The sequence below is a fragment of the Theropithecus gelada genome, chromosome 5 (assembly GCF_003255815.1).
Source record: "Theropithecus gelada isolate Dixy chromosome 5, Tgel_1.0, whole genome shotgun sequence".
NCBI lineage: Eukaryota > Metazoa > Chordata > Mammalia > Primates > Cercopithecidae > Theropithecus > Theropithecus gelada.
The window spans coordinates 178093697-178120674 of record NC_037672.1 but is presented as its reverse complement, the minus strand read 5'-3'; the positions used below and the strand labels follow the sequence as shown (position 1 = coordinate 178120674).

Genomic DNA, 26978 nt, shown 5'->3' with positions numbered 1-26978 from the left:
TCCCTGGCACATGATCAACTCTAATAAGTGTCTTTGAACGAGTGAATGAACATGCGTTTGAAGACTTGTCTGCAGTCTCACTCTCACATCTCAAAGTGTGGGTGTTTAGGTGTCAGAAGAGGGAAATCTTGTGGCTGATTGCACGCTACTTCCAGGGATGTTTAGCTTGAGTCCCTCTGCTGTGGTGACCATCATTGGCGTAGAGGTAGAGGTCCTCTAACAAAAGCTCACTTTCTTTCCTTTTTGAGGAGTAATGAGGAGGGTACTGCAAAGCAATTACAACCTTCATATTACTTAACTTAGCACCTGTAACCTCTTTCTGTGCTAATGGGAAGCTGAATGGCAATGATGTAAACCCTCGATTTGTAGACAGATGGTTAATAACTAGCTAAAGTGGAAGGAATGTGTGGGGCATGCCAGGTAGTCAAAACAGCAGAATAAAAAGGCTTCTCGGAGAAAGGGACCTTGCAAAGTGGTCCTGGTGGCTGAACTGCAGAGAATAAGGGAAATACAGTTGTAGTGGCTCTAGACCAAAGAGGCAGTGGCCAGGCCTTGCAATACTGTGGAGAAGAAGTCAAAGACAGAGGTCTAACAGAGATGAGACAATTTGAAGTGGGTTAAGCAGGAGTTTACTATGAAAGGGTTCGCATTTCAAAATAAAAATTACTCTGCCCCATGAAAGGCTGAGGATTGGGGGTTGGGACTTCAGTGGATGGTAGGACAGGAGTCTAGGGCACTTGTTCAATCAGCTGGAGAGGGCAGCTTGAAGTCAGGGATGGCAGTGAAGCTGAAGAGAGATGGACAGATCTGAAAGAGACTTAGAAGGTAAAATAGAAAGTGTAAACGCCTACTACATATTTAAATATTTACTAATATTTGTCAAAACAATAATTAGGATGTTCAGTGATTCCTCAACCCTTTCAACAAATATTTAGTGAGTACCAATTATTAGTCAAGTAAATGTGGCCAAGGCGCTGAGGACACAGCTGAAGCCAGATATAATGGAATTTATATTTATATTTATATTCTGGTGGACAGGCAATAAGCAATATAATATAAATTTATGTTTGTGTTCTGCTGGACAGGCAATAAGCAAATAGGACAGGATGATTGCAGAGAGTGCCGAGAAGCGGAGCAGCAGACACCACTTCCAATCAGGTGGTTAGGAAAGGCAAGTCCCACACCTGAGTCACCCAAGCGGCAGGAAGTCAGCCATTTGGGGGTGCACAGAGGTTCTCTCATCTTCAAGTTAGATTTCCTACCAATCTCCTCATCATCTTGCTGATCTCTCTCTTTCTCTTTTTTTTTTTTTTTTTCAGGACTCAAAAAAAATTTTTTTCCCACACTTGTCTGTGTTCTCAGGAGTCTCTCTACATTTAACTCCTCTGTGCCATAGCAGTGAAACCACTAGCGATCATAGGACATTTTGCCTCCTTTCACCTCAGGGGCAGAAGGGACTCCTATTAGCCTTGAAAAAATTAAAAAAGAAAAACACAAACTCATCTCAATCTCCACCACACAAATCCTTTTAAAAGCTGTTTGTTTAAACAGATTCGTGTTAAAACTGATAAAAACTTTACAATCTATTTTCTTTAAAAATAAAATTCAATTAACAGTTTAGCATACATTGAATTGCTGATTAATATAATGATTTGAACACCTTAGTAGTATTAGAGTTATTTTATGGGAATACCAAATGTCTGGAGAAGTCATTTTTAAAAGGGTTATAGTTTTAAACTTGTAATTCTGACAATTTTTAGAAATTTGTTTTTAGTTACTCATTTATCTCTTTTTAAAAGTTATTCTAAGTTGAAATATTAAAGATGTTGCATATTAGGGGTTAATGATGCTTGGAATTCTTAAGTTTGATATCTGCAAAAGATAAATGTTTACATCAGTCAAATTTGTACACACCTATATCTATATAGATATATCTTCACACATAGATACTATATTTTTATTTAGCAAGTACCATATGGTATCTTAGAATACAGTGAAATTGCTTGGACTATTTCTATTATGGTGTCTGTAGTGTTCATTCTAATTTTCCATGTTCTTGTAGAGAAGGAATCTGAAACCTTGAGGGAAAAGAAAACATACAAATGCTATTAGAGTACACATTTTTGAGCAGCAGGAAGTCAGTGGTAAGTGTCAGAGATTGATCAGGATTGTGTTCTATATATAAACAATTGCCATCAGGTGTACCGTGGTACTAGGTCATCCATGCACCCAAGCAGTAATTTGAGCAATTTAGAATTTCAGGCAGCCTAGAGAGAGAATAAATTATTGAAAAGTTTAACTTCAAGTGTAAAATGTATCTTTCTGGCAGATTTCTCACAGAAACAGATTCTGTCCTTTCATATTAATTTAGATTTGTTTATTGAATCAGATTTTTAAATAATTTACAACACACACACAAATGTGTTGATGTATCATTTGTTAAGCAAAATTACGAGGTGACCTGTCAATGGAGAATAGATGTCCATATATATTTGGTGTTTTCTACCTACAACAGGCCATACAGTAAAAATGAGAAGAGCTTTATTACTGAAGTAATGTTGAGTTTTCACCAAACTTTGCTGTATTTTTTATATTGTTGAAATCATATCAAAATCAATAGACATATAAGTACTGACTAAAACCATGGTTACAAGGTTCTTATTTCTAGATGGCTACTCTAAATCCCACTGACTTTATTACTGGAAAATAGTTAAGAATTCATTCTAGAATCTAGAATCTCAGCTAGATTACATCTTTATTAGCTTGGAATCTACTTGAATCAAATGGAACATTCTTCACATTAGAGAATTCACTATCTGGCAAAGCTTGCTGGATCTCTTAAGACACACTCTTTTCTTTTTTCCTTTATATTAGAGCTCCAAAGTTTTAAACTATATGATTACCTTTCTAAACCTCCCATGGAAATGTGACCATATGACAAAGTTATGACTAGGACTATCCGAGCGGAAATGACGTGTGTGCTACTCACAGGGTGCACTCCTAAAACGAACAGGCTGTCCTGCACTGGCTCATTCCCGCTGGCTGGGATGCAGATGTCATGTCTGGAGCCGCTGCTGCCATCTTGAACCTAGAGATGAAAGTCTCTTTTTCCTTGTAGCACATGGCTGTTACATGAGAGACTGATAAATTTCTATTGTTTAAATTCACTCAATTTGGGGATCCATTTAGTCTATATTCTAATATATTCTAATATATCCCTCTGTATCTACATCTAGCTCTCTCAGATGTTCCTGACTTCAAAAATCCCACTCTTTATTTTATAATTTATGAAATTATCACTTTGATTAGGAATGAATTTTGATGGCCGGGCATGGTGGCTCATGCCAGTAATCCCAGAACTTAGGAAGGCTGAGATGGGCGGATCACATGAGGTCAGGAGTTCAAGACCAGCCTGGCCAACTTATAGTGAAACCCCATCTCTACTAAAAAATACAAAAATTAACCGGGCATGGTGGAGCACGCCTGTAGTCCCAGCTACTTGGGAATCTGAGGCAGGAGAATCGCTTGAACCTGGGAGGTGGAGGTTGCAGTGAGCCGAGATCACACCACTGCACTCCAGCCTGGGCAACAGAGAAAGACTCTGTCGCAAAAGTAAATAGATAAATAAATAAAATAAAAAATAAAAAAATTAATTTTGAAGCATTTACATGAATTGTTAAATTTGTTATTTTTTTTACAGTCTCATGCCCTTCAGATGCAAATGAATGCTCTCTTGTTTTTAAAACTGAAATGCACTCTTGCTCAAGTTTTGGGGAAATATGGAGATGCCAGAAGTACACACACACATTCATTGTGTGGCTGAAATTTAGCTTTTCAGGAGGGCGTTTTTGACATTCAGTCTGCCGGCGTGTCATAGGACAGGTATGAAACCACGAATCATGTCGAAGGGATCTTCTGTTTACTACAGGGCCATGACCAGATATTGGAACTAATCAGAGAACGAGCAAGATAGAGCAAGAAAAGGTGTGCTAATGATTCAAAAATAGAAACAAACATTTCTTCTTCGAAAAATGCCGCCGTATCATTTATAGCTTTTGGACATCAAATTGTGATCTAAATCATATTAATAGACACTCACACCCTTTGTTTGCTTTTAAAATGGAAAACTCTGTGAGGTCAGGGCCCATGTTTATTCCATGTATATTCCCAGCGTTTGCTGAATGACTGAGTTAATGTCAGACTTTTTAATGCCACATTTCTCATTGGAAGCATCTTGTCTCTCTTTCTTCTGCGGAATGGCCTAAGAGACTATGAGAGTGCAGAGCATACCCAGAACATTCTGAGGCTTATGAAATAAGCAGCTGAATTTGAAAGAATGGGTAGGAAGGGAGATGGAAAGATAACCATAAAAATTACTCATGCATGGGATGTAGACCAGCCAGGATTACACTAGTTGATGCAAGGATGACCTAGAACCTGAATAATTAAGCAAACAGATAATCTAATGACTCCACAATTCTACTCTTGCATATATACCCTCAAACATTGAAAAGAGATACTCACATAAACCCGTGCACATATGTTTTCAGAGCTACCTCAGTCACAAGAGCCGAAACGTGGAAATAACCCAAATGGCCATCCATGGAGCAATGGAGAAACAAACCATGGCAGTTCCATGTGGTACATTCCATACATATACAAGGGAATAATATTTAGCCATGAAAAGGAATAAAGTGCTGATAAATGTTACAATGTGAATGAACCTTAAAAACATTATGCTGAGTGAAATACGCCCAACATCGAAGGTCACCTATTATATTATTTCATTTATGTGACAGACTCAGAATAGATAAATCCAAAGGAAAATAATGCAATTGGTGGTATCTAGGGGCTGGGGGAAATGGGGAGAAACTGTTCAATAAGTAATGGGTTTCACTTTGGTGTGATCGGCATGTTTTGGAACTAAATAGAAGTAAGTTGGTCTTGCATGTTGTGAATATGCAAAATGGCCCTCAGTTGTTCGCTTCAAAGTGGTTAATGATATATCATGTGGATTTCATCTCAATAAATTATTTTTTAAAAAGATAACCTATGCCTTGGATTATCTTAGCGTTTCAATCAATAGTTTTTGAAGAAAAAACTTTTTTTCATCCACATCAGAGCAATTTTACCATTATTCCTTTATGTTATTCTGTTTCTTGACTATATTTATATCACAGTTACAATTATCAGTTCATTTCAAAGTGGGGTTCTAGATTTTCTTAATGAAAATATTAAATTTTTTAAAGTATGAGATTGAAAAGAAAATCATTTCGGGTATGATTAACGAGAGGTAGCTGAACTCGGGAGACCTCATAAGCATTTCAGTGGCTCTTTTGGAGATCCTATGGTGCAGACAATGTAACCAGCACCCAGAACGGGGCCTGCCCAGGGCCGCTGCGGATCAGGTGCCACCTGCCCTGTGAGCAGAGCACCACTGCTCTCCTGCCTTACGCAGGTGACTGCGTCCTCTACCCCAGACTCCAGGGAAGGTTTCTTCTCACTGTTAATCTCATAAAGGAGTTGGAAGACCCTGCTCACTTTCAAGGAAAGAGGCAGTTCATGAATTTTCATCAGCTGCACAGATGCTGATACGGTCAAGGGGAGTTTCCTTCCACACCTCCTACTCCCTGAGAGGCAAAGTCGGAAAAGGGGACACTTGTGAGTTTTACATTTTCAGTAAAGCTGTCAAAATGAATTAAGCCTAGTAGCGGAAGGGAAGCAATGTTTTTGAGATGAAGCTTACAAATAAACAACTGTCTGTATCATTAATATAATTGTATAACTACAAATATTTTTACCAAATAATAATGGGTATGGGAAAAAGTAAGTCGGTTTCTAAAGAAATTGTTCATACAATTTATCTCTGAATGCCTTGAAATGGAGAATGATTTCTGTTTGGGTGCTCTGAAGACCAGAGCTGCTACGTATACTGATCAAATTATCCAGATAATGGCTTTATGAGAGTATTGGCTAGAGAGTCTACAGTGCAAATATAATGAGAATGATAATAAAAATAATAGATTATACTGCTTGAATGTACACTATATGTCAAGTGATTTAACTTCATTATTTAATTAAGTAAGCATTCCTTTCTTATATAATCTAGTAGTTAAATGCACAGAACCTGGAACCGGGCAGTGTTTACTTTCCAATTTTTACCTTTATTTAATCATAGCTCACTGCAGCCTTTAACTTCTGGGCTCAAGAGATCCTCGCACCTCAACCTCCTGAGTAACTGAGACTGCAGGCATGCACCACCACACTTGGCTATTTTATTTTTTTTGTAGAAACGGGGTCTTGCTATGTTCCCCAAGCTGATCTCAAACTCCTGTCCTCAAGTCACCCACCCGCCTCAACCTCCAAATGTGTTGGGATTACAGGTGTGAGCCATCATCCAGCCTCTTCCTTAATCTTTATGCCTCAACCTCTTCATCTGTAAAATGGGAATAGCAACTATGCAGACCTCCTGGGGCTGTTGAGAACTTAATGAGTTAATATACATAAAGAGCTTAGAAGGGTGCCTGGCACACAGCAAGCATCACATAAAATGTAGCCATTGCTATTATTCCTTAAAAGAAGCCCTGTCATTGGATTTGCTAAACCTTGCTTGACATATATAAATAAATCAAATTAGACATTAGACATAGGAATTTTTGAGAAACCACGAGTTTTCGTACCCATCCTTTACACTGTACTGTAGTTGTGACTCTGAACTTACTGCTTTGGTGATGCCCCTTGAATGACCCAACTCTTTTCCTGCCTCTTGCAGGGAAAGTTCACAGGGAAGGAAGCTCACAAGAAGGGTGAGAAAGCAGTCATTTTTTATTAAAGGAGCACTGACCAAAGCAACTCCCAGAAACACAGAATCTCCCTTGATTTCTTTGAGACATTTTTTTTCCTGCAATTGCAGATGTCATTTCCACAAATTTTCATTTTGGCATTTGGCACATGCATGTTATTTGAAAGCAATATTGCACATGTGCTGGCTGTTACTGTGACATTCTTTGGGGACTGCTTCACACAAATTAGGTGAGAACTTATCTTTGTAAAAGAATGTCTGTCACTGACAATTACGGTGATGCCCAGCCAATGCCCACAGTGCAAATACAGAACGTCAACATGTATTTCTCAAGTTTTATGATACAAGGAGGAAACATCAGGCTTGAATGGAAAAAAAACCAGCTCCATCTTCTAACTGCCACAATTGTGCCCCCATTAGAAATGGTGGGGCCTGAATTCCATTAGTTAGCATAAGTCACATTCGAATAAAGAGGTGAACAAGCCACAATCCACCACCATAAAATGGGTCACCGCTTTAATGAAAGAGGGCCTTGTTCTTAATTTATTTGGATCCCAAATCAAATTATGTAGTATTAGAGCCTTTTTTTCTTTTTTTGGACTTAGCAGTCTTTTTTTGTTGCCTTGGAAAGGCTTGCTTTTGTGCTGAGCTGTTCAACTGAAGGTCTTTGTTAAGACGATAACCAGGACTTTTAGGCTCACACACAGGCTTTTTGCAAACTTTTCTATGGAATATTTTAACATACATAAGCAACCTTGAAATGTGTGCTTATGGTTTGAGTTGAAGATGAAAGCCGAAACTCAAAGTGATGTTTAGTTTATTGATATTCACAGTGACAATTTTAATGTGTTTCTGGAAAACTTGGTATGAACCTTGGCCTTTCAAATTTAAGGTTAATATTTTTAAGTCAAAGCCCTGGAAACAAACATTTAAAATAAGACTTTTTCTTCCATCATATTTGACATTTTCCTTGAAATGTCTTATGCAGTTTTTGAAAGCTATAATGTTACATACATAATGTCCCAAATAAATGTTTACATAATGTAGAAGATGATACATGCAACAATATTTTGGAAGGCATTATAAAGTTTTAAAATATTAACTTTAATATTTTAATGTTCATTCACGCAACTCTTAGAAACTCTGGCCAAACCAGTGGATTAGAAGAGACTTCGAGAGAAAATCATTCTCATTAAGACTTGAATATAGTATAGAATTTAAGTAGTGTTTTGTCTTGTTTTCTCTTTCTGGTTCTGGGAACTAGGATAATTGCTCTGTTGGGCTAAGAGGAAGAAAAAAAAAGGAGTTCGTCTTCTCTTTTCTCTACCAGCTCCCGTTTCTCTGCCAGTATTATGATCACACCAGTAGCTTGCTTCATAGCAGGTACAAAATAAAGCAATTTCCTCAGCTACCATCAAAGGCTATCTGCAGGGTGTAGAATAACAGCAGACGCCTCATCCTAGGATAATTTTGTCAGTTCCACTCCCACTCGTGCAGTAAAAACTCAGCTAGTAGCAGCTAATAGTAGCTAATAGTTATTGAGTACTTACTATATGCTAAGTGCTTGCTTGGATTATTTCATCCAACTCTTGCACAATTAGCAATTCCACTCCATTGCCACAGTGAAACTAGGCTATATTACGGCTATCAGCAGCTGATATATATTGAGCATTTACTATGTGCTAAATGCATTCCTTGCATTATCTCATTTAATCTTCACTCGAACCCTCTGGTCTTGTAATCACAGATGATTTTAGTTCCTTGTGACTTATTGGGAGAACATGGTCCCTTGTATATACTTCTCCACCTCATGGAGGTCTGGTTCATACTGAGCTGCAATTTGCAAACAAGATGGCTAAGAACAAGATGAAGAAGAAATAAAAGAAAGAAGAGGGAGGAAGGGAAGAAAGAAGAAAGATAAACTGCTTTATCAACTGCCTTCTAGGAGGGAAGACCCAGGCTTCATTTCTCTTAATTCTCATTGTAACCTTTAAGGGCAGTGTGTTTATTTTTCCCATGTTAAAAGTAAGAAAATAGAAGCATGCTAAGGTTACATAATTCCACCACGTCTCTATGACCTGCAAGTGAGTTGTCAAACAATAGCATCCTATGTGCAAATCCCTGAGTTCACAGGCCTGGCAGACCCCTATTGCCATTGCCTGGCACTGGTGGGAATAAGCTGAGCCAAGGACCTTCCTCGAAGACAGAAAGTGTAGCTGATGTCATAAGACCCTATGCTGGAGAGGACCAACAGGAAGAGGATGGATGTTTAAATGTTGAAAGCTCTTTTGCCTGCTGGGGTATGGCATGCCCAGGAGAGGACAGCCATAGACACGGCCTATGTCAACTCACTCCACAGCAGCCAGCCCACTGGTTTTACAAAGCTTTGGCACTCAGCTCCTTCATCCCACCCAGGCATTAGAGAGGGCCAATACCATGTGGGCTCTCAGGCGCACGTGCTCTCCCCATCCTTTGCCTCTGTTTGCTGTGTTTTTCTCATGCGGCCATTGTAGTAGCCATCTTAGCATTGACGATGCCTCTATTTTCCTTAAAGAAAAAACTGCATTGCCTCTGGACTTTGAGCTTCTTGAGAGAAGGGACTTCCTTTATTTATTAATGAATCCCCAGGACTGTTCACAGAACCTGTTGACCCTGTATAAATATTTGTTGGATTATTAACACCATTCAGGTTGAACACAAATGCTGTATATGAAAAGACAGAGGATAGCCACCAGACTAAGAGATGAGATGGGCTAGAAAAATATATATATATACACTGCTGTTTCTGCATATATTTCAGTGAATGCCTTGGGCTGAACTTTTTTTTTTTTTTGGTGATGGAATCTTGCTGTGTCACCCAGGCTAGAGTGAAGCAGTACGATCTCGGCTCACTGCAACCTCCGCCTCCTGGGTTCAAGGGATTCTCCCACCTCAGCCTCCCAAGTACCTGGGATTACAGGCATGTGCCACCAAGCCTGGCTGATTTTTTTATTTTTAGTAAAGACAGAGTTTCACCATGTTGGCCATGCTGGTCTTGAACTCCTGACCTCAAGTGATCTGCCCACCTCAACCTCCCAAAGTGCTGGGATTACAGGTGTGAACCACTGTGCCCGGCCAGCTGAGCTTTTCACAACCTTTCTTCAACCTTCCACATGGTGCTTCCTATTCTTCAAACTCCAACTGTAAAAGGGTGACCTTTGAGGAAGATCTGTCTTTGACGCCATGGCATTGTGTATTTCAGGGGCTAGCTGGGCTCGTTGGCATTTATTCGGTGATTTCCGAGGCCAAGTTGTTAGTCACTTAAAATAGGGCATCCATTTTTATTTTATACCCAAATCATAAAAGATTGCTTAACATTGAGAAGGCTTGTAGTGCTGTCTCCATAATCATCTCAGAAGATTTAAAGCACCAGAGGAAGATGATAAAATGTGTTTAAAGCTGAGCATAAGCATGGTCTAATGTGGACTGAATCAATTCAGTTAAAACATCCACGAGGAAACACTTAAAAAGGTGATGGCTTGGCCGGGCGCGGTGGCTCAAGCCTGTAATCCCAGCACTTTGGGAGGCCGAGACGGGCGGATCACAAGGTCAGGAGATCGAGACCATCCTGGCTAACACGGCGAAACCCCGTCTCTACTAAAAACACAAAAAATTAGCCGGGCGAGGTGGCGGTGCCTGTGGTCCCAGCTACTCGGGAGGCTGAGGCAGGAGAATGGCAGGAACCCGGGAGGCGGAGCTTGCAGTGAGCTGAGATCTGGCCACTGCACTCCAGCCTGGGCGACAGAGCGAGACTCCGTCAAAAAAAAAAAAAAAAAAAAAAAAAAAAAAGGTGATGGCTTTCTGTCCCTAAGCCCTAAGTAGCAGCCCTGAGTAGTAAGTTAAAATTAGAATTTGTTAAAAGTATGCAGTATGTTTATGAAGGGTAAGGGATATTTGAAAGCAATATTTAAATATTTTAAAAACATGTCTGATGCAGAAGAGAAGATTTCGCTTTCTCTTTAGAGTTACTGAGGCGCAAGATAAGAGTAGGAAAGTTCACCCGGCCATGTATATTTTACTGCAAACATGTCATTTTAGACATCTTTCAAAATGTATCTGCAATATGGAAAACAGTCCCACTGAGCTATTGTTTGGCATAGCTCATTGACATATTTATGTTTGCAAAATCAATCACATCAGGGCAACTATGAGTTTTTGGGCTTTTGTTTTTTTCTTGTTTGAGAGAACGGAGTCTGGGAAATTTCAGTAAAGGTTAAAATAAAAGAAATGTGTGATGCATTTTGCCTATTATTTTGCCCTTAAAATTAAAAAAAAAAAAAAAGACAGAAAAAGTGAGAAAATCGGAGAATAATTTAGGGATCCAAAGATACCCTAATAAATGGCCAAACTGTAACAATATAAGGATACTGAAGCATGCCCCAGAAGCTGGTTCCAGGACCAGATTTTCATCCTACATGCTGTGAATTTTCAGAAAGTCAACAGCTATTAGACCCTCCCTCACATGTCTCTTCTAAAATGGTGGCAAGAAACACAGTTCTCTGCTTCTCAGAACAGTCATGAGGATCCTATAACACGCACAACATGTATAAAAGCATTGGAAAACACTCCAACCACCATCACAAGAGTTCCATAGATAAACAGTGTTAAGGTTAACAATGTAAAACAATTATTATTATTTAATTAGAACAAGCTATTGTCTTGGAAATTCCATGTAACTTGAACTTTTTTTTTCAATGTATTATATTCTTATTTTCTACACTCTGAAGAGAAGAGAAACACTTATTTCAAATGACCTTTTTTGGAAAATCATACTTGAATATAATGTATCTTATATTCTCGCTCCACTTGGGGTAGAAGGAGGGTGGAGGGGTGAACGGTAAGCTTAACAAAAGCAGGCTTTCTTTTAAAATTAGAATCTCAAAGGAATAGATTTTTACAATAGTTACAATTCTTAGCCAAGATATAAATTTAATAATATAAGGGACAAAGGAAGGGAAGAATATTGGAATCATTATGCAGGAGGACTAGCAGAAGATTTTCTTGTAAAACAATGATAAAATGGAGAATTGTCTCCAGGCAGCAAGGAGTCACGTCAAACTCTACCTTGGGGAAGTTTCCAAAGTTCTGTTTCTTTACCTTCTTAAACATCTTCCGGTAGGTCAATTCCAGCAATATTTTGGCAGCCTAAAATTACACCATTCTGACCTTGACATTAGTATTCAACAGCACTGATGAAAGAATGACAGCTTCTCCATCCTAGTGGGTGATCTTGCGAGCTTTTCCCTTCATGACTATGGAGTTTCTGTCAAATGTGCTTCCAGCTGAATGATCACATTCTTTTGAATTATGAAGTGGCTGCAAACTGTGCTAATTGGGTCCACACTGGTGTCACTGATAAGGATTAAACAGCCTTGATTATCATAAGGTCACAAATATATGTAATTTTGCTATACGTGTGTATTCTTCTTAGCATAATCCATAACTATAGCCATGCAGAATTATTTTGTTTAATTAAAATGGTCATTAAAGACATTAAGATAAATCAGAGACAAATCATAAAGAGATGAATGAAATAGCTAAGAGCAACTGTAATGCAAGGTTAAATATTGTGATTATTTTTTATTATTTATGAAGTGTGAACAGTATGCTTGGGAGTGCAGAAAATATTTAAGAGGGTTCCATCTTTGCCCAGAAGAATTGAGCTATAAATGCAGAAGAACAAAGACCAAATATCAAGCCACAGAAATGATGAGAAATAATGTCTTGAAGTAATGTAGCTTTCTTTCGTGTATTACAAAGCCTTTTCTACATTTAAAGACTCTTTCAATGGTAAGCTTCTAAAAGGCAGGGACAGGACTCGAAGAATTTTGTACTCTACCCAGAATACTGTAATTTACTCATGGGTACTTATTAATGAATTACTGTTAGATATAAATGTAACAGTTTGTGTGAGATTCTAGAAGACAGGAATGAACTTCTGTGACATAGTTCAGTGCTCTCTAGCCACAAAATTATGCTGATATTTTAAATTGGTGAAATTTGAATAGAATAGTCAAAATTAGTAAATTATTAAAATAAGTTATCAGCTACTGAAAATCAAAGTATAATAAATTATCATACTTTGTTAAGAAACAAATTTGCCTGCTCAGTTGCTTCATGAATTTAATATGGGTATGTTGAGTACTCTCAGTAAATAGAGTTGTCATTGCATATTTTATGCAAAAAGAGGTACAGAAACCATATTTTAAAAACTTGAGATACTTTGCAATCTGCAGGTTTAAAAAATACTAACATTTGTCGTATCAGCTTTAGTAGAAAAAAGAAATATGGATAAGATTATGGTTGCCTTCAGGTTCTCTGATCTCATAAACCCTCCGCTCGACCCCAGGGGTAACTGCTTTCCTCAATTTGTCCTTCTTGTCGGGGTTTGATATTTGTATATATTTTCATCTTCTCTATAAGCAACAGAGAGTATTTTATATGTTTTATAATTTATAGAAATGATTTCTTCATTACACATCCTTCAACTTGCTTTTCTCACGCAACATTAATTTGGGGATTATCAATATATCAATATTGATACATGTAACTCTGGTTTATTCATTTTAGATTCTTTATAGTATTTCAATCAACTCATCATTTGTTTCTTCAGTTAATTAAATATTTATTGAGCAACTACTACATTCCAGGCATTCTTCTAGGTGATGAAGACGTAACAGCAGCAAAACAGACAAAATGGCTACTATTGGAAAGCTTACTTCTCAGGGAGTGGATTCCAATGGATGCATCTGTTCTTCTGTGGATGCTTTCAAGTTTTTATCGTTACAAACAGTGCTGCCATAAACAACCTTAAACACAATTACTTCTGTATTATTTAAGAGGGGAAATAAAAGAAGTGGGATACAGAGTTTGTCGGTGAGGACAACTCGTAATATAAAGTGAGTAAGCTAAATTTACACACCCACCTGGGATATAAGGGAGCTCCCACCTATTCATATTCCCCCAACAGGGGTCTTGTCAAACCTCTGAACTTTTTCCTCCAGATGGCTCTGTAATGGTACTTCAGTGGCATTTGCATTTTGTGGATTATAGGTGAGGTTGAGCATTCACTGTGTAATGATGGTCTCTCCTCATTTCTCTCTCATGGCTTATCTGTTTGTATTTATTGTCTATTTGTATATTAAGTGAGCTGTCTTTTTCATATTGATTTTCAGATGTTTTATGTGCTCTGGAAATTAATTTATTGTTGCCCATATGAGTTGCTTTTGTCTCTGTGTGTGGCTTATAGTTTTTCCTTTTTAAAAACATACCGTTTTCTTGCAAAAGGTATTTTATTTCAATGCAATGATAGTTACTAATATTGTTTGTTATGAGTCTGTATTCTTCATTTTTAAGGAAATTATCACTTACCTCAATGTCATAAGACATTCTGCTATATTTTCTAAAGGTATTAAAATTTGATTTTTCATATTTGTATCTTTAATTCATCAAAAATATAACTTTTATATTTGAAAAAAGGGGCTAGGTTTATTTCATTTTTCCAGATGTGTAACTATGGTAGTTACTATGATGGTAGTTACTACGATTGTTCATCACTCCTCTCGTTCTCTTCTCTCTGGACCCATGAGAGGAGCTCTTTGGAACTGGATGTGTCCACATGGCTTGCTTTGACCAATGGACCATGAGCAGCAGGCTGTGTGTATACATTTAATGTAATGAGACTGGATCCAGAAAACAAGCAGAGAATTGGCTTTCTGCCAAGGTTCCCTCTGAGCAAATTTGTAAAGTGGGTAAAGCTTTTTTGGATGCACCCATATCATTCTTCTGTCTCTGTCTCTACTGCCTACCCACTTGTTATCAGGTACTCTCTCAAGGTAGGGTATTATTAAAGCACTGTCTGTATTGACAAGACTTCATCCTCTGTACTTATCTCTTCACCCTCCACCCAAAAGCAAAGTATAGTAAAACAAACCTATCCTAAAATCCACTCTCCAAAGAACACTACAGTCTCCCAGTTATAACTATTGGACAGGAAAATTACTAAGAAATTCTCTGCTTCCTTATTTCCAGCCATGAGGTCATGGTAATAGGATATTTGCATTCTTATAGGGAATAATAAGTCTTCAGAAATCCACAGAAATGAATTTCAAAAGATTTGAATTTAAGCAGACTTTGTTTTAAAATCCAGTCCTACCACTTACTAGCTGTGTGACTTTGGACAAGCTTCTCAACCACTCTCCACCTCAGCATTCTCATCTTTGCAACAGAGATAACAATACCTAGATGACAGGGTTGATACAAGAAGTGAAATCAATTGTGTCCATTTTGAATGCTTAGTAGAGTGCCTGGCACACAGTAAGTACTCATCAATGAGGCTATATGTATTATCGTGTTATTGTTGCTCTTACAATTGTGGTAGTGATTGTGCTATGCTTTGAGGTTAGGGGAACAGATGTTTTAGGGCATAGTACTTTCCTGATACCACAAGACATCCCTAATATCACAAGAGACAGGCAGCTTTCTGCTTTGTCCATTGAGAAAAATTGCTTATTTGAGTATTATCTTTTTTGAGGCCTCAGAGGCAATACAAGGAGGAACTGGCTATGTATATACACATACACACGCACACAACATATATATGATATATATGTGTATATATTTGGATATATATGTGTATATATATGGATATACATATGTATATGGATATATATGGATATATATATGGATATATTTTTGAGACAGGGTCTCACTCTGTTGCCCAGGCTGGAGTGCAGTGGCACAATCCTAGTTCCCTACAGCCTCAAACTTCTGGGCTCAAGCCTCCTGAGTCAAGCCTCCTGACTCAGCCTCCTGAGTAGCCAGGACTACAGGTACAGAGCATCAGGCCCGACATATTCTTCAAACATTTCATTATTTGTAGAGATAGGGTCTTGCTATGTTCCCCAGGCTGGTCTCAAACTCGCAAAGTACTGTGCCCAGTCCTGGTTATTTATTAAAAGTAATCACTGCTAATTAACCTGGCAAAAGTATATTATTTTTAAAGAAATAGAGATATTTGCAAACAAGTAACATTTTCACCATCTCTTCATTTTTCATCTACACTGATAACTAAGTCAGAAATAATCTGCCAACTTTCTGGAAAACTTTGTACCATTCTACCTTGGATAAAAAGGTTTCCTTTCATAGGTCCATTTCATATCTTCCAAAAAAGGTGAACCTGGTTAGAGTTTTACATCATAAGAGGGGAGACCTGAAAGTTTTCATGAAAGTAATGAAATATTTTAGATTCTGATTTTATGTCACCTAAAAGTTTTTTTTTTAATCTCAACTTTTTAGAACTAATTCTACTTACTTCAAAATAAACCAAATACAATTCCTTGTTTATGTGAGTTCTTGTGGAAAAACACTATATCTAATCCTCTCCCTTTTAATTTCAGAGACTCATAGAAGTCAGATTATTTTTAAAGTTTGTATTATAAATTGTTAAAGACTAAGCAAGGTGAATTTCTAAAAATTGAAACAGGGACAGTCGAAATACAAGTCAATAAAAGATGAAAGTATTTTTAGTGATTAAATTAAATGACTAAGGGATTAAACTCATCCTAAGAACCAGTTAATGGTGCTGATTGTTCAGGTCTCATTATGCCATAAATTATTAATTTATTTTCAAATAAGGAACATGTGAGACTTAATTTTTACAAAATGTTTGATGACGTTATTATTAGAGGAAGTGTGGATCAATATTATTATCACTTTAATTATTCAGTGTGATTACAGCTTTCCTTAAATCTGCTTAGTTTGGACTTAAGTTTTTCTTTTTTCTTTTTTTTGAATGGAGTTTCACTCTTGTTGCCCAGGCTGGAGTGCAATGGCACGATCTTGGCTCACTGCAACCTCTACCTCCTGGGTTCAAGTGATTCTCTCCTGCTTTAGCCTCCTGAGTAGCTGGGATTACAAGAGTGCACCATCACACCTGGCTAATTTTGTATTTTTAGTAGGGACAGGGTTTCACCATGCTGGTCAAGCTGCTCTCGAACTCCTGACTTCAGGTGATCTGCCCACCTCGGCCTCCCAAAGTGCTGGGATTACAGGTGTGAGGCACCGTGCCTGGCATCATAACTTTTATGATAAGTTTTTATAATTTGGTCTGTGTTGATAAGAAATAAGCGAGACCCGAAATCATCAATATCTTTATATGAATGCTATGCAAAAATTAATTTCAAGACCAAATACATCAGCCTGAACTTGACTCACAAGTACTTTTGTGTTAATGCTTTACCTGTAAAACTTTCTCAGCTGACTAACATAATAAACCTAGGAATAATACTGTATACTGCTATACTACTTTTCAGTTTACAAAGTGCATTCTTGGGCATTAGTGCATTTAATCTTGGCAAAGTCTTTTGAGGTAAGGAGGAAGACAGGGCACCCCATTTCATAGATGAGAAAACTGAGGCTCAGTGAATTCTCCTACAAACCAGGTTTATGAGCGTTTCTAGGATGAGAACTCATTTTTTTCTGATGCCCTGGAGCTCAGATCCCTGTGCATATAACTATGACAACTTAACACAGGAGTCTGTAGATGTGTGTATGTTTGTGTGTGTGTGTGTGTGTGTGTGTGTACATATTTCTTTCACCTATGACCAAAAAGGAGAACCATAGTAAATAGTTACAGCATGCTTTTGCATGGTTTAAGGCATTTTATAGTCATTCATTAAGACTTTAATTTGGAGACATCAGCAAAGACAATAAAACTCACAAGACTGATTGCTAAATTAGAAGGAAGATGGACTTTAAGTTTTACTTCTAATTCTTACTTGAATATGCTCTTTTGTAATTTTAAGATACAAATTGGGAAAAGGCTGGTATAGGATTCTTTTTACCCTGGAGTCTACACTTTACACTTTGGGATGTGTGGAAACTAACTTTGTTTTTCGACAGGGCAAAAGAGAGTCCAGGAATCTTTATGTTGAGCCAAAGTCCTTTCAAGTTAATAATTATTATTTGTGTTTATACCAGAACAAAATAAAACAATAGTTTACTATATCTGAAAGATCAGCGAAGCTTAATATAGCACCAAATCAGCCCTTGCTAAGAGATTCCAGATGGCCAGGGACTAGAGGCTGCAGAGGAAGCTGGGGGAAGCGTATTACCCTGAATGCTACCACAGTTAATATGAACAGCATGACGGTGACATTACTTTCACTAAAAATGCTAATAATCTGGAAGGTTTGCATCACTATACCATGTGGACTTTCTTTCATATAATCTCCACTTCTGTTGGAAACGTTTTGATCATGATGAACATTAATTCTACTGCTTCTCATTTTTTTTCATTTACGTTAAATGATTAGAAATACAAAATTATATGACTATAGTTGCAAAGGATATGTTTATAAGGTTCACTTAAATTATGAAAATATCTTTCATATAATACTAGCTTCTTTCTCTAAAAAGAATCAGCATTGAGTCTTCCTCCTTATTATCTTGATGAGTCAGCTTGTTAAATGGGTAATTTGCTAATGACATAATTGCACCTTGAAAAACTTCTATCACATATGCAATTGGTAAAAGATGCTTTTAATACTTGACTTTAAAAATTGGCCCCATCAGAGGTTGATTGATATAGAAAGTGAGGCAGGTATACCTATCATTGCAATGATACAGAGAAAACTGTATCATTGCATAGATGAGCATGCAAATAGCTTAAGAACTATGTTGGAGATGTTCAATTTATAAATATGGTTCTTAAAGTTTATTTTAAAATGTAATATTGCTTCTGCATCCCAGTCATCAAAGAATATCAGTTAAGTTTCCAGTAATTGAAAACAAACTAAATACATTAAATCAAAAGAAGAATTGTGATCGGTGTAAGTAATAATTTTTCAGTTGTACCCTGTGAAACCTTAGGGATATGATATTTTGAAAACAATCCACTTTTGTGAATAATGTTTATGCATTAATTTGGTAGTGTATGGGCCCATTTAAAAGACTATGTTCTCTAACTGTGCTGACTCTCATCCACAACATAGACCACTCATGTCTGCACAAGACTTGGTGTTGAAGTTACTTCCTGGAGCCTTTCAATGACTGATGGTGGCTCTCCTTAATGTATTATTCTCCCTCCCGTAGTACAAACATGCGTAATCTTATTACCATTGGCATTTGCTCTTTGTAAGACTGTAATTATAACACCAGTCAAAGCCTCGTTCAAAATATTTCTGTTCAGTGCAGTTTTTCCAAGGTCAAGTTGTGATAAGTGGGGTAGAAGATGTTGGATCAATTTGAACACTATTGAGAGGGCTGCCGCATTTAGAGTTAAAATTAACAAGGATCCTATTTATGCTACTTCATCACAGCAACTCAAGAACACTCCTGAAAACGCATCTCTGGTTTTTGTTTTTTAATGAAATGAAGAGCTTCATATTTGCTAAGAGGCATGCAGTTCAAGCCGCAGGGCCGGTGAGAGAGATGCCCTCACGATGAAGATAAGGAAAGGGAGAATCCGGCTGGCAGCCTGGACAGAGCAAGGGAAAATAGAATTAACGGAGGTTTTTGAACCAGAGGAGATGTTTCAAGGTACAAGAAGGTCATATCAAAAAGGACAAGCAATGAAGAGATTCAAGGAGGCGGGAAGGCAGCATTAGGAAAGCGAGAACAGAAAATCATCGCAGCAGCCACATCCTGGAGCGAGATGATGGAAGGGGAAGCCAGGGAGCAGGTAAGATCGGTATCCAACTGCCATTCAATAATCCTTACAAGGAAGAATTCACTAAAGTGGAAGAAACATGGGGTGTGCCACTGGAGCCTGGAAATTTCGTGGTTTCTTTTTATTTATAGAGTATTTCCAAATTCCTTCTGGATGGACGCAAATTTTATCATGAACCTTGGCAGGAAGTTTAACCCACGGACTGAATGTATTACAAATTCATGAACAGAATATTTCAAAGGAACACCCCCCTCAGCTTTAGAACTATGAAAAAAAAAGATCATGGGGATATCTTTTTCTTTTAATTTGTAATTTGTACAAAATATTTTTAAAGAAACTTCTGATTAAAGGAGAAAAGAAAACAAACCACAGGACACGGTTTTGGCTACATAAAGGCCAATTCAGTTTATAATTTTTGAGGTAGAACCAGGCAGTAGAGTGTCAAAGTTCAGAGCATGGGCCACCCTAAAGTTGGAGGTAAATCTTGGCCCCATCAATTTCTAGTTGGGTGACTTGAAGTCACTTAAATTACTCACTGCTTCAGTTGTTCAGATGTAAAATGAGGATAGTAATCTGCATTATTTAGTCATGGTGAGAATTAAAGAACTTAATACCAACAAAACCCTTGCAGTTGCACTCAGCTCATAGTAACACTTAATATCATCTATTAGTCATTAATAACTTTGTCATTCAAACCACGATTCAGCATCAACTCTGATTTTTATTCCTATTAGCAGCAACAATGAAGAAAGTTAGCACGTGTGTATATATATGTTGTGTATACATGCATACAGCATAGCAATAAAATGTATAATGATAACGTATAAAACTCTGACAGTTTTTTAAAAAATGCCATGCTTTGAGTGGGGCTTGCATGCGTATTTTCATGTCATGATTGAATGTATCATACTTTTCTTTTAATTACAAAAATCTAAAAACCCCTGTTCAAGTTGTTCATTATCAGTTTTCAGAGCAATATTAAAGGCCACAGTCCCAGTCACTAAGCAAGTTCTAGGTATGAGAATAGCAAATTTAAATAGCACAATGTGGATAGGCTAGATAAAAGGGAGAACATTGCCACAGGCCATCTTAATTCACTTTTTCCTTTGAATTAAATCCTTGAGTCAGAAAGTAGAAGATGGAATGGTTGGGAAATTCTCAGTTATAACATCAACGAGTTAAAAGGCTCACATATAGAATTCCCACCTGAAACTGTAGAAATCTTTATCAATGCTACCCCAGACTGGTTCCTAGAACTCTGATTAAAGTCATTTCATGTGCTGAGGTGGTGTTTGATAAAATCTGGGGGTTTCTGATGGCTAGCATCTATTATATTTTGAACATAACTACTTTCCCAGTGACCTTTTATAGCCCTGTTCAGTGAATTGTCAGAAGCTGTTGATATTAATTTTCTGGATCTACTGTAGTATCTGATATTGGTGCTGGACATGTGAGTAGGGGCATAATACTTACATAGTACTAACTCGTGCCATGACAAGGTAAACAGCCACTCCAGGAGTCTTGGTAATTTTTCATTACCTGGTAGATGATTTGCCATAATTACATAAGACACAACAAAATGAGATGAGAAAACTTAGTGTGAATTATAAGAGATCTTGTAAATCTCAAGTGGTGAAATGAAGTATATTGGTAGAATCTAAAAGACAGCCCAAAGAGAATGTGGAAAGAAAACAAAATTTGGGAAAAACGGACAAAGGAACTCATGGAAATAGTATGTAATAATGTCATGAAAAATGAACCAGAGCCAATTAGCAGTCAGGTAGAGTTGTATTCCATTTAAAACATCACCACCAACATCACAATCTCAAGGCAGCTATGTTTTCAAGACATAAGGGAAGTAGAGTCAGGACTATTAGTGTGCATCAGAAGGAAAACATACAGAACGCTCTATTTATAATTCCAGAGATTGACAAGGCATTTAATGAAGCAACCAAGAGTTCTCAGTAGCTACAACCTCCCATGCCCTCCTCCTTCTGTCTGCAGGCTTTCATCTAGCTACCAAGGCTGAAGTAGTGCCTGTCCCACAGAACCATCACCCCTCAGAACTCAGCCTGGATGTCAGCCGTGGCCATGATGGCTCCGTCTCATTCTGTCACAGATCGTCTTTATAAGCCAGACATGTCAGTGCTATAAACTGATGAGGTAAGTAGTGATTAAGGCTAAGTGGATCTTGTTAATTCAGCAACACTTTAAAATAATTGAACATGAATAAAATGGCAAATTATAATCAAAGTCCTTTGGGAATATATTTGAAAGCTACATAATGCAACAGGAGTTCATCATGACTAATACTATTATAATTAATATTAAATGATAAAATAATGACTGGCTTCTTATTCTTAGCTCAAATTGTCATGCTAGCAAAGGGATGCTTTCGCTTTGACATTGGAGTGAAGGGTGGGGACAAAGGCGACGGAGAACGAAAGCAATCATTTTGTATCGCATTTTTTAAAGCTCGGCGTTTTTCCTTTTGAATTGCTTTGTTGGCTGATTCGGTATTTGGACCAGGACATTTTCCATCATGCTATGATGTTCAAAAAGAACAGAGATGAGGGTAATAGTCTCCTGAAGTGAATTCTGAGGTTTTAAAGCCCAAATGTACAGGAGGCAATAACATGTTTGCTTTAAGAGCTTTTGAGATGTAAGTAGTGACCTTTGTGTTTCCAATAATGTCTGATAATTGAATGTAGACACTGCATATTGGAAAATAAGGTACTTGTAAGGCAAGGATCATATTCAGCTAGCCCTTATAATTGAGGGGCACAGTTTATCTGAGATTGTGAGCCCTGCCACAAAGAACCTCAATAATCATAAGCAGTGGGGGACTGCCACTTTCCATAGCGAGGGCAGTGCAATTCTTGCCGCAGGTCACTCGGAGCAGAAATAGAGAAACAAACTGAAGCAGAAGGCGTTTTGCATGACATTGCCCCTGGGAAAATGGGTGGCAACACCAGATTCCTGAAGATGGAGTGAAAATCTGTGATGGTGTTTTTAGTGTACTTTTGAAACTGATTATAATCTAAGAATTAGGTGGTAGAAAAGAGAGGCAGAGTAGCACAGAATAAAAACATACATTTTACAAAAAATTTTAAAATCACCTGTAAAAGTAAAGCCTCTGAGAAATAGATGACTTGGAAGCGGGGAGCCTGTGCAGTTTTTCAAAGGGATGGATGCTTTTTGGCTATATAATACTGAAGATGGCTTCAGTTCTTCAAAGTAGGAGTGACAGTCTGCAATGATTTGTTTGTTTAATGACTATGATTTACCACTTCCCTGCAAGTTGTTTGTTACCATGACACATTTAGGTCAAGAGAAATGAGCCCTCGGTTCAAATACAGGTCTCTGTCCTTTAGTGAACCACAGCAATGGAGCTTATCCATTCAGCAATTTTAAACCTCAAGGTATTAATAGTAGTTTCAGCCACGTGTCTCATATTCCATCCACATTTTGCTGAATGTACTTTAGGTATTACCTTTACTATGGTGTGTTGAATGGTTCAGCTTTCATTTAAACGGAATGGCTGTAGTTGCATGTGGGTTCACTTTAAAGCAACTGAAAAAAGAACTACAATCTCTGTTTTCCAATTTCAGAAGATAACCAACAGAAACGTACCATCTGAAACTCCCATTTAGCTGGCTTCTGAAAAAAGAAATATTTCCTACAGATAAAGAACGAAATGTTGTGGTAGATTTTACAAGTCTAAATTCTTCTTTGTAACTAGACTGGGTGAGATGCTTTATACATGACAATTTAAACTTTAGCTTATTCCTTCCTTTTTTTTTTTTTTTTTTTTGAAAGAGTGTCATTGTATCACCCAGGTGGGAGTGCAGTGGCATGATCTTGGCTCATTGCAATCTCTGCCTCCTGAGTAGCTGCAACTACAGGCACATGTCTCCATGCCAAGCTAATTTTTGTATTTTTAGTAGAGACAGGGTTTCTCCATGTTGGCCAGGCTGATCTCAAACTCCTGACCTCAGGTGATCCACCCGCCTCGGCCTCCCATAGTGTTGGGATTACAGGCATGAGCCACTGTGCCCAGTAATTATCTTCTTGAGTGCTCTCTTCAGCCCTGGAGGTAATCATTATGACCACAGATCATTTCTCCAGATTATTTTGATTGTCTAAAATCTAATGTCTTTACCAATTTTTTATGGGATCTTTGACCTCCTCGGCAGTGTCCTCAATTAATCGGAACATAGTTTTGAGCTGCTGGCTTGACCCCGTAAGGGGTTGTGCTTTTAAGAAACAATGCCAGCCAGGCATGGTGGCTCATGCCTGTAATCCCAGCACTTTGGGAGGCCGAGGCAGGTAGATCAAGAGGTCAGGAGATCGAGACCATCCTGGCTAACACGGTGAAACCCTGTCTCTACCAAAAATACAAAAAATTAGCCAGGCGTGATGGTGGGCGCCTGTAGTCCCAGCTACTCAGGAGGCTGAGGCAGAAGAAAGGTGTGAACCCGGGAGGCGGAGCTTGCAGTGAGCCGAGAACACGTCACCGCACTCCAGCCTGGGTGACAGAGCGAGACTCCGTCTCAAAAAAATAAAAATAAAAATAAAAATAAAAATAAGAATAAAGAAACACAATGTCATGTTCCATTTAGGTACAGTTAGCAATTCATATTCTGCCTTAGTAAAACATCAAGTGTTTCTTTTGTTTGTTTTTGCCTGATAGAACACTGTGCACAGAATGGCTAGTTAAGTATAATGATGAACTTTCTATGGTCATAAAGAGTGCGACCTTTCATGAGAACTCATTTAAAATAAACTAAAATGCAACGCACACTTGGCATGGAACATCATATCTTTATATTAAATTTCAGAGACATAATAAAAAAGCAACCCACCATCTCCAGTATGTTGAAATATTTCAACATATTGGAAAATATTACTGAGCATGGGTTTGTATTTCTTAAATAATTTTACTAATCACTAAATTAAAATCTCCACAAGTGGTAATACAAAAATGAATAAATCTTGTTCAAATAATATATTAAAATGTTTAGAGGAGAAAGGTATTGTGTCATTTTAAGAAAACTCAGATCAGTTTTTATTTTAGTAATTACCTACAAATGAATAATTACATTCAATATGGCCTGTAAAGACCCCAAGTTCCAACTATGATGTATAGAAAACAGAGCTCCAGGTCTGGACAACAGGTGTAAGCATCAGGGCCCAAAACACAGAAAATGTGGAACTTAGTGTAAATCAAGTATTCTTTTAGAATGCTTAGATGCCCAACTATAAAACTAAGTTCTATGTAGTACAGTCATGCCAAAATGATCTCTTCTATGCAATGTTCTTTATACTACAAGTTATCTCCTTCTTTCTATCTCTTAGCAGGTATATGAATAATCAAAAGACTGTCTTCCTCCCTTTTACCTCCCTTCCTGTCTCCATCTTTCCTCAGACACCCACAGAAATTAACAGAAATCGAAGGTGTGGAAAGGATCTCAGACAAGCGAATCCATCACTGTTACTGTACAGATAAGAAATGGAGGTCAAATAGGATTAGCAACTTGCTCCGGACTCCACAGGTAATAAGACTCAGAATCCAAATACGTATCTTCTGCTTGCTGGTGCATTGTTCTTTCTTTTATACCACACCATCTGATAGCCTCGCGTTCTCAAGGGCTTTCTATGTTTATTACTACAAGAAACAGGCCGAGCCACACTGTGTGCCATTAGAGCCCCACAGATTTTCCTCAGAGGGTCCTTTGTCATGTGTGCTTCACAACTGGACTCCCCACTGCAAGACTTGGTGGGGGCAGGGGGGACCTGTCACAGGACGGTGTCTGTGGCAAGGCTGGTAACCAGATTTTGATTTCAAGTATCTATTTAGTCATTCTTTCAATAAATATTTATTGATCACCTATTGTTTACCAGACACTGTTCTAAATATCAGGCATATAGCAATGGACAAGAACACTGTCTTCGTGGATTTGACATTTTCACAGGGAGAGACAGACAGTACACAAGCTAACAGAGAAAGAGAGAGATAGATAGATAGATAGACACATACATACATACATACATAGATGCGAGAGATGGGTGATTTATAGATGATAGTTATATAGGTAGAAAATAAATAATGAAAGATAAATAAGAGAGAGATAGATGATAGATAATAGATAATTAGATGAAACAGAGATGAGAGAGATGGATGATAGATAAGAGATAGAGATAGATGATAGAGAGATTAAAAATGTCAAATGGTGGTAACTTGACAACTCTATGGAGAAAAATAAAGCCAGGTAGGGAATTAGGGAGCTTAAGGAGTGGGGTTGCTATTTTTTATGGGTGCTCAGAAAAGGCTTCAGTGGTAGGGACTCTCCAAGAAGATGATGGAGGGAAAAGTAAGAGAGTCATGCAACACATGGGCTTCTGGGGAGAGATGCAAACCATAACACCTACGATTTAAAGGCATCCCTCTGGCTATGGTGAAATAGACTGTAGAAGTGCAAACAAAGAAGGAAAACCTCTAATTAAAATGCTATTGCAATTCAGGCAAAAGTTGATGGTAGCTTGGGCCAGCGAGGTAGTGATGGCAATGTTTAGCAGTGGTAGAGTGTTAGATTCATTTTGAAGGGAGGGGCAACAGAACTGGCTGGTGACAAGGATTTGGGATGTGAGTGAGAACAGCCAAAGAGATGCCAACTGGCCTGCCAATCGGATATGTCAGGTAGGCCACTGGATATAAGAATCTGGAGTTCAGGAAAGAGTTTCAGACTATAGCTGTAATGTTGGTTCTCATCAAATTTAAATGTAATTTAGCCATGAAACTGGACACTGTCACCTGTAAAGTCATGCAATACAGAGAAGGAATCCATGGATTGAGCTCTGGGACAATCTACAGTGTAGATATCAGGGAGATGAGGAAGAAATAGCAAAGTAGACTGGGAAGAAGAGGCTATGAGGTAGGAGGGGGAAAATCATGAATGAGTGGCACTCAAAATGCCAAGTGCAGAAAATATTGAGAGAAGGAGAAATTGACTACCTGTGTCGAACGTTGCTCATAAAGTGAGTAAGACGAGAATTGTGGGTTGCAGAATCCATTTTGCAAAGAAATGGCTATTAGAGACTTGGCTTAGAAGGGCCTGGGGAGTGGTGGGAGCAAAATCTGATGTTTCCTGTGTTCTATAGAAAAAGGAAGCATAGGAGTTGGAGACAGAGATGGGATAAATGTCTTATGATGTTACTTCTGATACTACTAGCCATCCTACTAGGATGGCTAAGGAAGGCTTCTTAGAGGAGATGAGACCAAACTGGTCCTAAACTTTGAACAGAACTTTGACAGTAGATGTCCTAGAAGGAGCAGTGTTTCCAGTAAATTGAATTTTTTTCAGAAAAATAATTACTGGTGGAAAGGTCAAGATATGCTAGCATGAAGAACAGCACCTAGAGCAATGGTGTTAGATGACAAAAGGAGAGGTGTCCTTGGAGGAGTGG

At 38.0% G+C, this 26978-nt stretch overlaps 1 long non-coding RNA gene across 1 annotated transcript in view; it reads left to right on the top strand.

The window, feature by feature from the left end:
• The first annotated feature begins 21600 nt into the window (after positions 1-21600).
• LOC112625374 overlaps positions 21601-26978 on the top strand; it is a 94849-nt gene continuing 89471 nt past the window's right edge. Inside the window, exons 1-2 of the long non-coding RNA XR_003119574.1 lie at positions 21601-21674; positions 24940-25066. This is a non-coding gene — a long non-coding RNA (uncharacterized LOC112625374). The remainder of the gene's footprint in view (positions 21675-24939; positions 25067-26978) is intronic.